Genomic DNA, 12569 nt, shown 5'->3' with positions numbered 1-12569 from the left:
TTTTGAGTTGTGTTTTTTTTGTGTGCTAAAACATTTCAGTGTTTGTTATGTGTACATGCCATTTTCAATATGTTAGTAGTTTCCTTATGATTAGTTTATCTTTACGAACTCATTCTTGTTGCTAGAGCATGCCATTTTTTGTCTAAAGATTTGGCTTTTCTTTGATTAGTAAAGTGATATGGTGGTTATGTGGGGTAGAGTTTTAAATAGCGGTTGCGATTATGATTGCAATTAAATATGTTTTAAATAGGGTTTTAAGAGACGAGGGTGCATAGCGGTCTTTGATATTGTAGAGAATTGTGACCGAATGCGATCTCTGATATTACATAGAATTGCATAGATTTGCGATCAAATGCAACCGATGTAGCCTAATCGCAATTACATTGTGGTTTCATCTAAGTGATGATGGTGCGGTACGATCTCTGATATCTCTTGTATTCTAAGCTTGTTCCGCCAATTAATGTTTGGTTGCTAAATTTTTTTTATTTGCGTCTATAATAAGCTAGCCCACATTCTTAATTTATGCGTGTCAATCAACGTTTGGCTGCTAAAAAAAATTTGTTTTGTGCCTATAATAAGCATAATTTTTGCACCGCACATGTTGAAAAATTTTACATTAGAAAATTCTTAGTTAACTAATCTTCGTCGATTAAAGGAAACTTTGTTCATTGGTTTTGTAATTTTTTTTATAATATTTTTTTCAACCCATTACCTAATTTTCAGCCCTAATTCTTTAGGACACCTTTCATTTTTCACATTAAACTAAATAAATTTTCACTAGAAACTTCCACTATTTAATTCAAATCCAAATATTTCAAATATACAATTCCAAACTAAATTTAAAAAGATACGAATAAAACTTTCAATGTAGTCTATAAGAAAGTATTTCGTAATATAACATAATTTCGTTTGTATGAATTTTATCCAAGTATTTTTTATTGTTACATATTACGGCTGATTAGACCCGTGCACCGCACGGGTCGAAGTTCTAGTTGGATAGAATTGCCATAAAAGTTGTCCGATGTCGCCTAATTGTGGCTGCGTTGTGGTTTTGGAAACATAAAAAACCTTTAGTCATTGCCCAGATCGCGGTTTAGGGTTTCAAGTGATTAGGGTCGCCGTCTGATCTTTGATATTGTTGAGAATTATGACCAAATTTGATCTCTGATACTGCAGAGAATTGTTATCGAGTACGTTCTCTGATTTTGCAGAGAGTTGCAGTAAAATCCGGCCGATGTATCCTAGTCGTGGTCACATTGTGATTTTGGAAGCATAAAAAATCTTTATGATGTGACCCAAATTGTGGTTTCTTACATTTTAGGCTTAAATGAACTTTTGATCCCCCTATTTTTAAAAAAATGAAGTTTTGGTCCTCCTATTTTAAAAACCAACTTTTTAGTCCCCCAATTTTAACTTTTTTTGAGTTTTGATCCCTATCCCATTTTAGGGCTAATTTTGTTGATGTGGCATTGCCATTAATGCATATCAGTGTCCACGTGGACAAATTTAATATTCATGTCATTATTTATTTTTAACTCAATAAAACTTATTTTATAAATTATTTTAATTATTAAAATTATAGTATTTTTAAAAAGAAATCAATCAACAAATAATTAAAAAACATCAAAAATCACACCAAACAATCCATATCCCCCATTATCATAATCCACTTATCCTGCTCTTCTTACCAACCCAAAAAACAAAATAAACATGTTTCATCATCATCATTGGACTGGGCAATGGGCTTAAGAAAATATCCAATAAGCCCAATTAGAGTAAAAAGGATGATAAGCCCAAAGCAGTTAAAACACAAAACAGGCGATTAGAAGCTAGGGCGCGACCATCAATTCTAAGACAACGCCAAAAAAGGATTGGGTTCTGCGTTACTGAAAATATCTTCTCCTTCCTTGCATCAACCGCTAACTTAAGAAGGAAGAATTAAACTTCTCGCAACTGCCATAGCTTGGAGACCAAGATTCTCATCCCTATTCTCACGCCACACCACCGAAGGAGATGCTAAGGACCGGATTTTTAGGAACCCTTGCTTGGAGAAGAAGACTGGAAGCTCTATAAATAGCTCCATACTCTCATTTGTGAAAGAGGGGAATTCTGACTTATTAAACTCCCAGGGTTGTTGGGATTGAACTGAGTGTATTCACACCATTTGATCAATAATACAAACCCCCCTTGTTTTTTACCAGAACATTTTGGCGCCCACCGTGGGGCTGCGGTAAAATCATTTGATCCCAGCCTATCACAGCAACTAGACGAAAAATCAAATATCTTCACATGGCTGGAGAACACGAAAACCACGACAACTCTAACGTTAACACCCTGCAAGCCGCCGTCGTAGAGATTCGGCGCTTACAAACTCAGATTGCGGCCATCGAAGCCGAAAGAACTAATGAGAAGGAAAGAGCGAAATTGATTTTGGAGGAGGAGGAGGGAGAGGGCGTCATGGACGTACAACCCTTAGCACAGCACTTGTGGGATGCCCAAGTGGTGGAAACAATCAAGGTTCCTCACCTTCCTACCTTCGACGGAAAGACGGATCCAAGGGAGCACCTGATGGCAATTGGGACACAAACTGCCATAATCAATGCTCCGGAACATCTAAAGTGTAAATTACTAGCCGGCACCTTCAAGGATGTCGCCCTGCGTTGGTACATGAACCTTCCAAGAAACTCAATTGAGAGTTATGCTGACTTTCATAAAAAATTTATTCACCAGTTCGCTGGATCGAAACACGTTAAAGTCACATCAACCAGTCTTTTCTCCATCCGCCAAAACCATGGCGAGTCATTGCGTAACTTCCTCGCCAGATTTAGCGAAGCCACCATCAAAGTCTCAAATCCAAATCAGGAGATGTTCGTGGCAGCCTTCCACAATGGGCTAAGAGCGGGACATTTCAATGAGTCCTTAGCCCAAAAGCCAGCCTCGTCGATGCAAGAGGTGAACAAGAGGGCGGAGTGTTATATAAAGGGCGAAGAAAGTAACGCCGAGAAAAGGCAAAGAGACGTTAAGGAGAAGGAATACGTGGGCCGTGCCGCTAGAGCGCCCGAGCACCCACGACCAAAATCAGGGGGCCACCAAGGAGACCCATGGCAAAGGCATCATGGGAAGCCCTACCGCCAACCGCTCAGAAGAGAATTCAGGAATCAGCCCGCCAATGAAGACCTCACGCCATTAAACGCCTCAAAGGTTTACGTCTTAAATGAGATTCTGGCCACCGGTTTGGCAAACCTCCCCCCAAGGAGAACCAGTAACATTCCCATGGGGCTGGACGATAACGCCTGGTGCGCATATCACAGGTGTAGAGGTCACTCCACAGAAAAATGCTTCCGCTTAAGGGATTTAATCGAAGAACTAATAAAAAGCGGACACCTTCGAAAATTCATTGACGACGCCGCCCAAGGGCGGGTTGTCGTGCCAAAAGTTCCCCGGCAGGAGCCACGAGACCCTCCTGGGCCAAACAGAGAGCCTCCCAAGGGGAGAATCTCCGTGAATACAATAGCGGGAGGATTCTCAGGCGGGGGCGAATCAAGCTCTGCAAGGAAAAGGTATGTACGCCGAGCCATCTCGGAGATATACCTCGTAAGTCAACCTCAGCCATTAGACGTACCGGATTTGGCATTCACGGCAAAGGATGGTTTGGAGGTAGCACCCCATGACGATGATCCCTTAGTGATACAAGTCCAAATTTTGAACTGTGATGTAAAAAGAGTACTGATAGATTCGGGGAGTTCAGCAGACATTATGTACTGGGAAGCTTTCAAGGCCATGCAATTAGCAGAAGAGCAATTGCAACCATACTCCGGAACCCTGGTTGGGTTCTCTGGCGAACAAGTGGACGTAATGGGTTACGCCTCCCTTCTTACCACGTTTGGAGAAGGCAGCAATGCCAAAACTATCAAAGTGCGATATCTGGTAGTTAAAACTCCTTTTACCTCCTATAATATTATTATAGGAAGACCCGCCTTTAACGCGTTAGGGGCGGCCATGTCCACTTTATACCTAGCAATAAAATACCCCCTCGAGAATGGGGGAGTAGGAACAGTAAGGGGCGATCAGATTCTCGCCAAGAAGTGCTACGAGTCCAGCTTAAAGATACGACACCGAACTTCCAACGCAAGCGGGAAATTCGAAAGAAGACAAGCCGCAACTCCAGGCGGCATAAACATGATAGAGAGCGCAGATATGGATCCAAGGGAGGAATTCCAAGATCGAAGGGTAAGCCCTATAGAAGACCTGGAGCAGGTTCAAATTGGCGATTACCCTCACCAGACAACTAGCTTGGGAACAGCGTTGCCCAGCGAGGAGAGGAGACGAATCATCAAAATCTTGAAGGATAACGCTGACCTATTCGCATGGAAACCTTCAGATATGCCAGGGATTGACGAAGGGGTGATAACACATAAACTCTCAATATCACCCAGCACAAAACCAGTTTCCCAAAGAAAAAGGAAGGTGGGAGAAGAAAGACGAGTCGCTATAGCAGAGGAAGTAGAGAAACTAAAGGAAGCAGGATTCATCGAAGAAATAAAATACCCCTCATGGTTGGCAAATGTCGTCATGGTGAAAAAGGCCAACGGGAAGTGGAGAATGTGCGTGGACTTCACAGACTTAAACAAGGCGTGTCCCAAAGATCCATATCCCCTACCTAACATAGACAGGTTAATTGATGGCGCCTCGGGGTGTAAGATGCTGAGTTTTATGGACGCCTACTCCGGATACAATCAAATAAAGATGAACCCCTCAGACGCCTGCCATACAGCCTTTATGTCGAATACCTGCAACTATTTTTACAACGTCATGCCTTTTGGACTGAAGAATGCGGGAGCAACATACCAAAGGTTGATGGACAGGGTTTTTGCTGAGCAAATAGGGAAGAATTTAGAGGTATATATCGACGACATGGTAGTAAAAACTTCCGAGGGAAGTCGCCATGATGATGATCTGTTGGACATCATGGGATCAGTAAGAAAGTACAACATGAGACTAAACCCAGCAAAGTGTTCTTTTGGGGTACAAGCCGGAAAATTCTTAGGGTTTATGCTCACCAGCAGAGGAATAGAGGCTAACCCCGAAAAATGCCAAGCCATCGTAGACATGAGGAGCCCTACATCCGTGAAAGAAGTACAGACCTTGACAGGCAGAATAGCCGCACTATCCAGATTCCTATCATGTGCGGGAGAAAAGGGTTTCCACTTCTTCGCATCTCTGAGGAAAAATGAGAGGTTTTCCTGGACGCCAGAATGCGAAGAAGCCTTCAAACAACTAAAAGAGTTCCTGGCATCACCGCCCATCTTAACACGCCCATTACCAGGTAACACCCTTTACCTATATCTCGCAGTTTCGGATAGAGCTTTGAGTTCAGCTCTAGTTCAAGAAATCGAAGGCGAAGAAAAACCTATATATTTTGTAAGTAGAACCTTAAGGGGAGCAGAAACAAGGTATCAAAGAATAGAGAGGTTATCTCTCGCGGTAGTTGTCACAGCCAGAAAGTTAAGGCAGTATTTTCAAAGCCACCAGGTAGTTGTTAAAACAGATTACCCTATCAAGAACGTCCTCCGAAAGCCAGACTTGGCAGGAAGGATGGTGGCGTGGTCCGTGGAATTATCGGAATTTGACATCACCTTCTCACCTAGAGGGGCCATTAAGTCACAAAGACTAGCTGATTTTGTATTGGAGATGTCTACTCCGCCAACAACAGAGAAAACGGCGTTTTGGACACTCTCAGTTGACGGGGCCTCCAATGTGCGAGGAAGTGGAGCCGGAATAGTACTGGAAGGACCGGATGGCGTGATGATAGAACAATCACTACGTTTCGCCTTCAAAGCTAGCAACAACCAAGCGGAATACGAGGCTTTGATAGCAGGAATGAAGTTGGCAAGCGATATGGAGGTAAAAGAGCTAAAGGCCATGAGTGATTCCCAGCTGGTAACCAACCAAGTATCAGGGAAGTTTCAAACGAAAGAGCCGCAGTTAATCAAATACGTGGAGAAGGTGCAAAACCTAGCTAAGCATTTCGATTCGTTCGAATTAGTTTACGTTCCCCGCGAACAAAACATGAGAGCAGATCTATTGTCAAAGTTGGCGAGCACCAAAAAACCAGGAAGCCATAGAACCGTTATCCAAGAAACCATAAAAACTCCCAGCATCAACGGGGAAGAGGTAATGATGGTAATAGAAGAAGAAGACTGGAGATCGCCCATTATCTGGTACCTCCAAAAGGATGAGCTCCCGAAAGAAAGGGAAAAGGCTTTTAAATTGAGGAAAATGGCGGCATGGTATTCAATGGTAGGGGATAAGCTATATAAGAGAGGATTCGCGTCCCCCCTCCTTTTATGCGTCAGTACTGAAGAAGCCAAGCGCATCATGAATGAAGTACACGAAGGATCATGTGGTAGTCATATCGGTTCAAGAGCATTAGCAGGAAAGATATTGAGAGCAGGATTTTATTGGCCAGATATACATGATGATACCGCCATGTATGTAAGAAACTGTGACAAATGCCAAAGACACGCCAACCTGCATCATGTTCCGGGGGAGCCACTGAAGTCAGTGTTATCCCCTTGGCCCTTTTTCATGTGGGGTGTAGATATCGTTGGTCCATTTCCGGTTGGCTATAAACAAGCGCGATGGATCATCGTCGCCGTAGACTACTTTACAAAATGGATTGAAGCAGAGCCGGTATCCAGCATTTCGGCGGAACAGGTAAAAATCTTTTATTGGAAGAAAATCATCTGCAGATTTGGATTGCCCAAATACATCGTATCCGACAACGGTACACAATTCGCTAGCGAAAAGGTCGTTGAATTCTGTCGAAGCAAGGGAATCAAAAACACCTTTATATCAGTGGAGCATCCACAAGCTAACGGACAAGCAGAGTCAGCAAATAAGGTGATACTAAGAGCCTTAAAAAGAAGGCTAGATAGTAAAGGCGAAGCTTGGGTAGCCCACATCTCACCCATCCTCTGGTCGTATCACACCACTCCCCAATCCTCGACAGGTGAAGCGCCATTTACAATGGTCTATGGTTCGGACGCGATGATCCCGGTGGAAATAAATCCTCCTAGTTGGCGCAGAGAAACCACGACGCAGGAAGAGAACGACAGAGCTCTGGAAGAGAACCTAGACATGATCGAGGAAAGAAGAGAAAGAGCGCATTTCAGGGAATTCGCCATAAAGCAAAGAGCCGCTAGGCGTTATAATACGAGAGTCAAACAAAGGAGTTTTCAAGAAGGCGACCTGGTGCTGAAAAGACCTATGGGAAAGGATAAAGGAGGAAAGTTCGCAGCAAACTGGGAAGGCCCCTTTCGGGTGCAAGAAGCTTTCGAAGGAGGAGCATATCGCCTAGAGACCATGGAAGGAAAAATCCTCCCAAGGACATGGAACGTAGCAAACCTAAAGTTCTACTATAGCTAATCACGGAGCATCACTTTATCGGTGGAAGAATAAGTAAAACCATTCTCTTCTTTTAGCAATATTTTTAAATGATGTATGAGAACCGTTTTCATAAATAAATAAAAAACAATGAGACACTCTTTTCCCCTGTTTCAACGGGGGTTTTTATCGAGGCTCATTGAATTTCAAAATTCTAGTAGTTTATATCTTCCTGCATATCCCAAATAAAGGTCAACCTGATTAAGTTACGGGCTCTGAACCAACAAAAATGGTTATCTCAAACTTGAGCTCTGAATCTTTACTTAAAGATCAACTCAGATGTGAGCGCTGAACCAAAAACAAGGGTTACAGTGCCTTGGCGTCACCTACGAGTTGGGTACGTCAGAAAAAAAAAATTTATTAAACAAGGGTTACAGTGCCTTGGCGTCACCTACGAGTTGGGTACGTCAGAAAAAAAAAATTATTAAACAAGGGTTACAGTGCCTTGGCGTCACCTACGAGTTGGGTACGTCAGAAAAAAAAAAATTATTAAACAAGGGTTACAGTTCCTTGGCGTCACCTACGAGTTGGGTACGTCAGAAAAAAAAAATTATTAAACAAGGGTTACAGTGCCTTGGCGTCACCTACGAGTTGGGTACGTCAGAAAAAAAAAAAATTATTAAACAAGGGTTACAGTTCCTTGGCGTCACCTACGAGTTGGGTACGGCAGAAAAAAAAAAAAAAAAAAATTATTAAACAAGGGTTACAGTTCCTTGGCGTCACCTACGAGTTGGGTACGTCAGAAAAAAAAAAAATTATTAAACAAGGGTTACAGTGCCTTGGCGTCACCTACGAGTTGGGTACGTCAGAAAAAAAAAAATTATTATTAAACAAGGGTTACAGTTCCTTGGCGTCACCTACGAGTTGGGTACGGCAGAAAAAAAAAAAAAAAATTATTAAACAAGGGTTACAGTTCCTTGGCGTCACCTACGAGTTGGGTACGTCAGAAAAAAAAAAAAATTATTAAACAAGGGTTACAGTGCCTTGGCGTCACCTACGAGTTGGGTACGTCAGAAAAAAAAATTATTATTAAACAAGGGTTACAGTGCCTCGGCGTTACCTGTAAGTCTTACGAGTTGGGTACGTCGGAAAAAGAAAAAATTAAACAAGGTTGAAAAGCCTTGGCGTTACCTGTAAGTCTTACGAGTTGGGTACGTCAGAAAAAGAAAAATAAAAAGGTTGCAAAGCCTTGGCGTTACCTGTAAGTCTTACGAGTTGGGTACGTCAGAAAAAGATACAGTGAAGAAAGGCGAGATTATTGACGCCGCCAGAAAAAGCTTATACATAACCAAAGCAAGGCGATTCATCACAACGCCAAATCATTTGCAACCACCAAAAAACAACAGGTATAAAGTTATTTGTATCAATTTACAATTATTATAGAAAATCGAAGATGTCGCAGGTGCAAGGATAAAGTTTCCTAAGCGAGAACGACAAAAGGCGTTACCTCTCAACGTAATACAAATCCATAAAGTTATGAAGAGAAGAAATCAGGCAAATAAAGAAATTTATAAAGGACCCAGCCAAGGGGTAAATTGTTCAAAGCCACAAAAAGGGCATACAAAATAATCACAAAAAGCCACAGAAGGGCAGAAACAAAATCATTACAAAAAGATCATTCACTGAGGAGGAACATAGGGAACGAGCTTGCCGTCAACAATTTGATTCATTGCATCAGCTTCGCCAAGGCGCTTAGCATCGAGATCCGGAAAAAGAAGCTTAACCTGTTCTATAGCAAAAGAAAAGCCCTCGTCATATTGGTTGGCGGCATAGAGCTGAAGCTCTGTGACATCACTCTCCAATCTAGCTTTCTCATCAGCTAAGGTCCCTACAGACTGTACCGCTTCATCCTTCTCCTCGGATAGCTTGGAGAGTTTCTCAGCTTGGGCAGCAGCATTCTCTTTGAGTTTGGCCTCCGAAGCGGCATAGCTTTCTTTAACTTTGGACAGTTTTTCCTCATACTCTTTCTTCAGCCTCTCTGTCTCGCCCTCTTTCTCTTCCTTCAACTTTTTAATGTCACCCTCCAGCTTCGCCTTGGTCTCAGAATACCTCTTCTCAATATCAGCGAGGTTATCATCAACCATCTTCACTTTTTGCCTCGCCTCTAGAACCTCTTGCTCTTGGCGGTTTGTCAGTAGATAGTTAAGAAGAGTACCCTTGACTTCATACTCTAAGGCCTTCTTCCTTAGGTCTTCCGTCGAAGTGTCGGTGAAGCGAGTCATGTCACCCACCATGGTTACCCCTCTCTCAATAAACTCCAGAGGATCGAAGGAGCTCCAGGAAAGAGGCGCAGCGGTTTCAGCGTCTTGAGAAGGAGGCTGAGAAGAACTGGAAGCCGCACCTTTGCCCTTGTCAGCGCCCCCAGCCTTCTGAGTAATCTTCTCAACCTTTTGCTTTTTGGGAGGAGGAGGAGCAATACCCTCAGTCTCCTCTACTCCAGAGGCCGTCTTTCCCGGGATCTCGACACGGATACGCCCCTCATGCTTCTTCTTGCTCCGCCCTTCCTTCATAGCAGCTTCCTCCACTTGCAGCTTTTTCAGTGGATCAGTCACGGCGACAACAGGATTGGCCTTTTGCTGGCGAGCCTTAGCCAAGAATGCCAGCCTCTCCTCATTAGAAATAGTCCTCATTCTCTCTGCAAAAGTAAAAAGAGACAAAAAAAAAAACACAAGAGTTAATAATGAGGCGAGATCAACATTAAACAGAAGTAGAAAAATACCAAATGCGCTACTTACGTAAATACTCTGTCAGGGCTTCACTATTACCCTCACACCTAAGGATATCGGCGGTATCCATAAGGGCATAGGAGTCAAGGAAGTTGACGGTATCTTGCTCAAAATCGCTTAAGGCCTCAAAGATAGCACCCTTGATAAGCCTAGGGTTATCAGTCCAGTAGAAAGGGAATAGAGGATCATCAACCTCATCATACATCAAGTCAGAAAATTTCTCAGCGCTACGAACTCGAAAGAAAGAATCCTTAAAGTTCTTGAAGTTGGAAGCGTATAGACTCAGAAGGCGACGGTTAGGTTGACTGCTAAGAGAGACCAAAGTTTGCGGCTTCAAGTTCTTTATGTGGTAGAAAGAGAAAAAAACGCCAATTGAAGGCTCCAATTCGAAGCCAGAACACATTACCTCATAGGCTTTGATAAAGGCCCAACTATTAGGATGGAGTTGGGTGGGGGCGACGTTGAGAACCTTCAGTATCTCCGCCTCAAAGGAAGTAAAAGGTAACCAAATGTTAAGGGGTTGTATTACGCCGGTATAAAGATAGAAATAATGCGGCGGGTTGTCATTCTTGGAAAATACAAACTCGTCCTCTCTGACGGGTTCGGTTATAATAAGGTCTTCATGAGAGGGGTCTGAAAGCTTGACGGCTTTCCTAAAGCTCCTCACCATTTCCGTGTTGGTATACTTTGAAGAAACTTCCATGGTGACGGGAGTATAACCAGCAACAACCAGATCTCGACAAGGATTCTTCCGCTTTCCTGTGAAAGAGGAAGGGGAGATTATGACGCAATCACTGTCATTACCACTATCAATACTACTACTATCACTATCACTATCACTACTACTACTCCCAACATCAAAACCCCATAATTCCGAGTAAAATCCTCGGCTATTAAGTACACCATTAGCCCTAGTATAATGGGCGCGAACTTGTTGCGCCCATTCGAGATAACTAGGAGCAGAAATAGGAACCCTCCCCTCATTATCGTCTAACTCTCTCAAAATAACCATCTTCCTAAACCTAAATCAGAAAACTAGGGTTCCTACGCAAAACAGGCCAAATCGGCGAAAAGGAATAAGGTATAAAAGAAAGAATACCTCAAAGAAATTGACAAAGCTGGGAGCGTCCTAACACGTAGCGTTGAACAAAGGCTTGCTGGAGAATCGAAGAAGGATATGCGAAAAAGAGTACGGATTTGCGAGAAGAAACAAGCAAAGGGAAGGAAACAGAGGTACTATTTAAAGAGAAAAACCTTTTCGGTTGTTCGAAGTCCAGAAGTTGAAGCAAGAGGTAACGCACGCGTCGTCGGATTAAATACGTGTCAAAGCGCGTATCTCGAGAATAAACCTTAGAAGATTTATCGTCAGATAACTAAACACGACGCCTACAGGCGGGGAGAGTGGCGCCATTCTTTAAAGTTTGATTCGCCTTAGGGGCGCGACAAAGATATCCAAAACAACGCCAAACGAGAAAAAGCCAAAAATCAAGGAAAGACAAGACATAAAATAATGCATTCTACTCAAAGCAAGAAAGAAAAATCTTTATTATTAGCAGAAAATGGAAAGTACAACGAGGAGAAACCAAGGTTACATGGAGAAATCCTAAAATCCTATCAATCAGACTCCGAATCCTTTTGCACAGGCTCAGGGAAAGTCATCTTGGATTCCACGGTGACCCGGGACCCCCCTTCTTCACTGGATGAGGAAGCACGAAGCTCAGGAGGAACATAGGTCTCCAGAAACGAAACGTAGTCCTCATCACCACTACCAGAATCGGAGGTATCCGAGGAAAGAACGATAACCTCCACCTTTTTGACATCCTTAGACCTTCGGGAGCGAGTGGAGTTAGAGGTTGAAACCTCAACTCTTTTCTTCCTCCGCTGAGGCGGAGTACTTCTGGCAACAGGTTTTTTCGCATTGTTATTTTCCATGATAAAGATTCAAAATAAGTTGATGAGAATAACAGTTGATATTTATAGCCAATCTTGCCCGACCCTAACATCGTTATTAACGGTCGTAATTAATGCTTGGACGGTCGCAACTACTTTGGTTTGACTGTCTTGAGAACCGTTATTTTTATCTTTCCAAAAAGTCAATGTTTGACCCATTTAAGTTAATGGAGATTTTAGAGGAGGGCGATACTAGCAGAAATAGAAAACAGCGTATAACGGAAAAGGAAAGATTGAAATTCAAATTACTTAAGGGAAATACAACGAAAGCAAAAAGTATGAAGAACAAACAAGGAATGTCCTAAATGCAAAAGAAAATTACAAACATGCAAAGAAAAAAGCGTAAAGGAAAAAGTTGGCGAGCAGGAACTTCATGGCATGGTGGAACCCCCCAATTCACTGGCATCGGCGACGGCGATACGATGCATCTCCTCCAACGCTCGTTTC

The sequence above is a fragment of the Trifolium pratense genome, linkage group LG7 (assembly GCF_020283565.1).
Source record: "Trifolium pratense cultivar HEN17-A07 linkage group LG7, ARS_RC_1.1, whole genome shotgun sequence".
NCBI classification, from domain to species: Eukaryota; Viridiplantae; Streptophyta; class Magnoliopsida; order Fabales; family Fabaceae; genus Trifolium; species Trifolium pratense.
The sequence above is the reverse complement of the archived record's forward strand: the minus strand, read 5'-3'. Positions refer to the sequence as shown.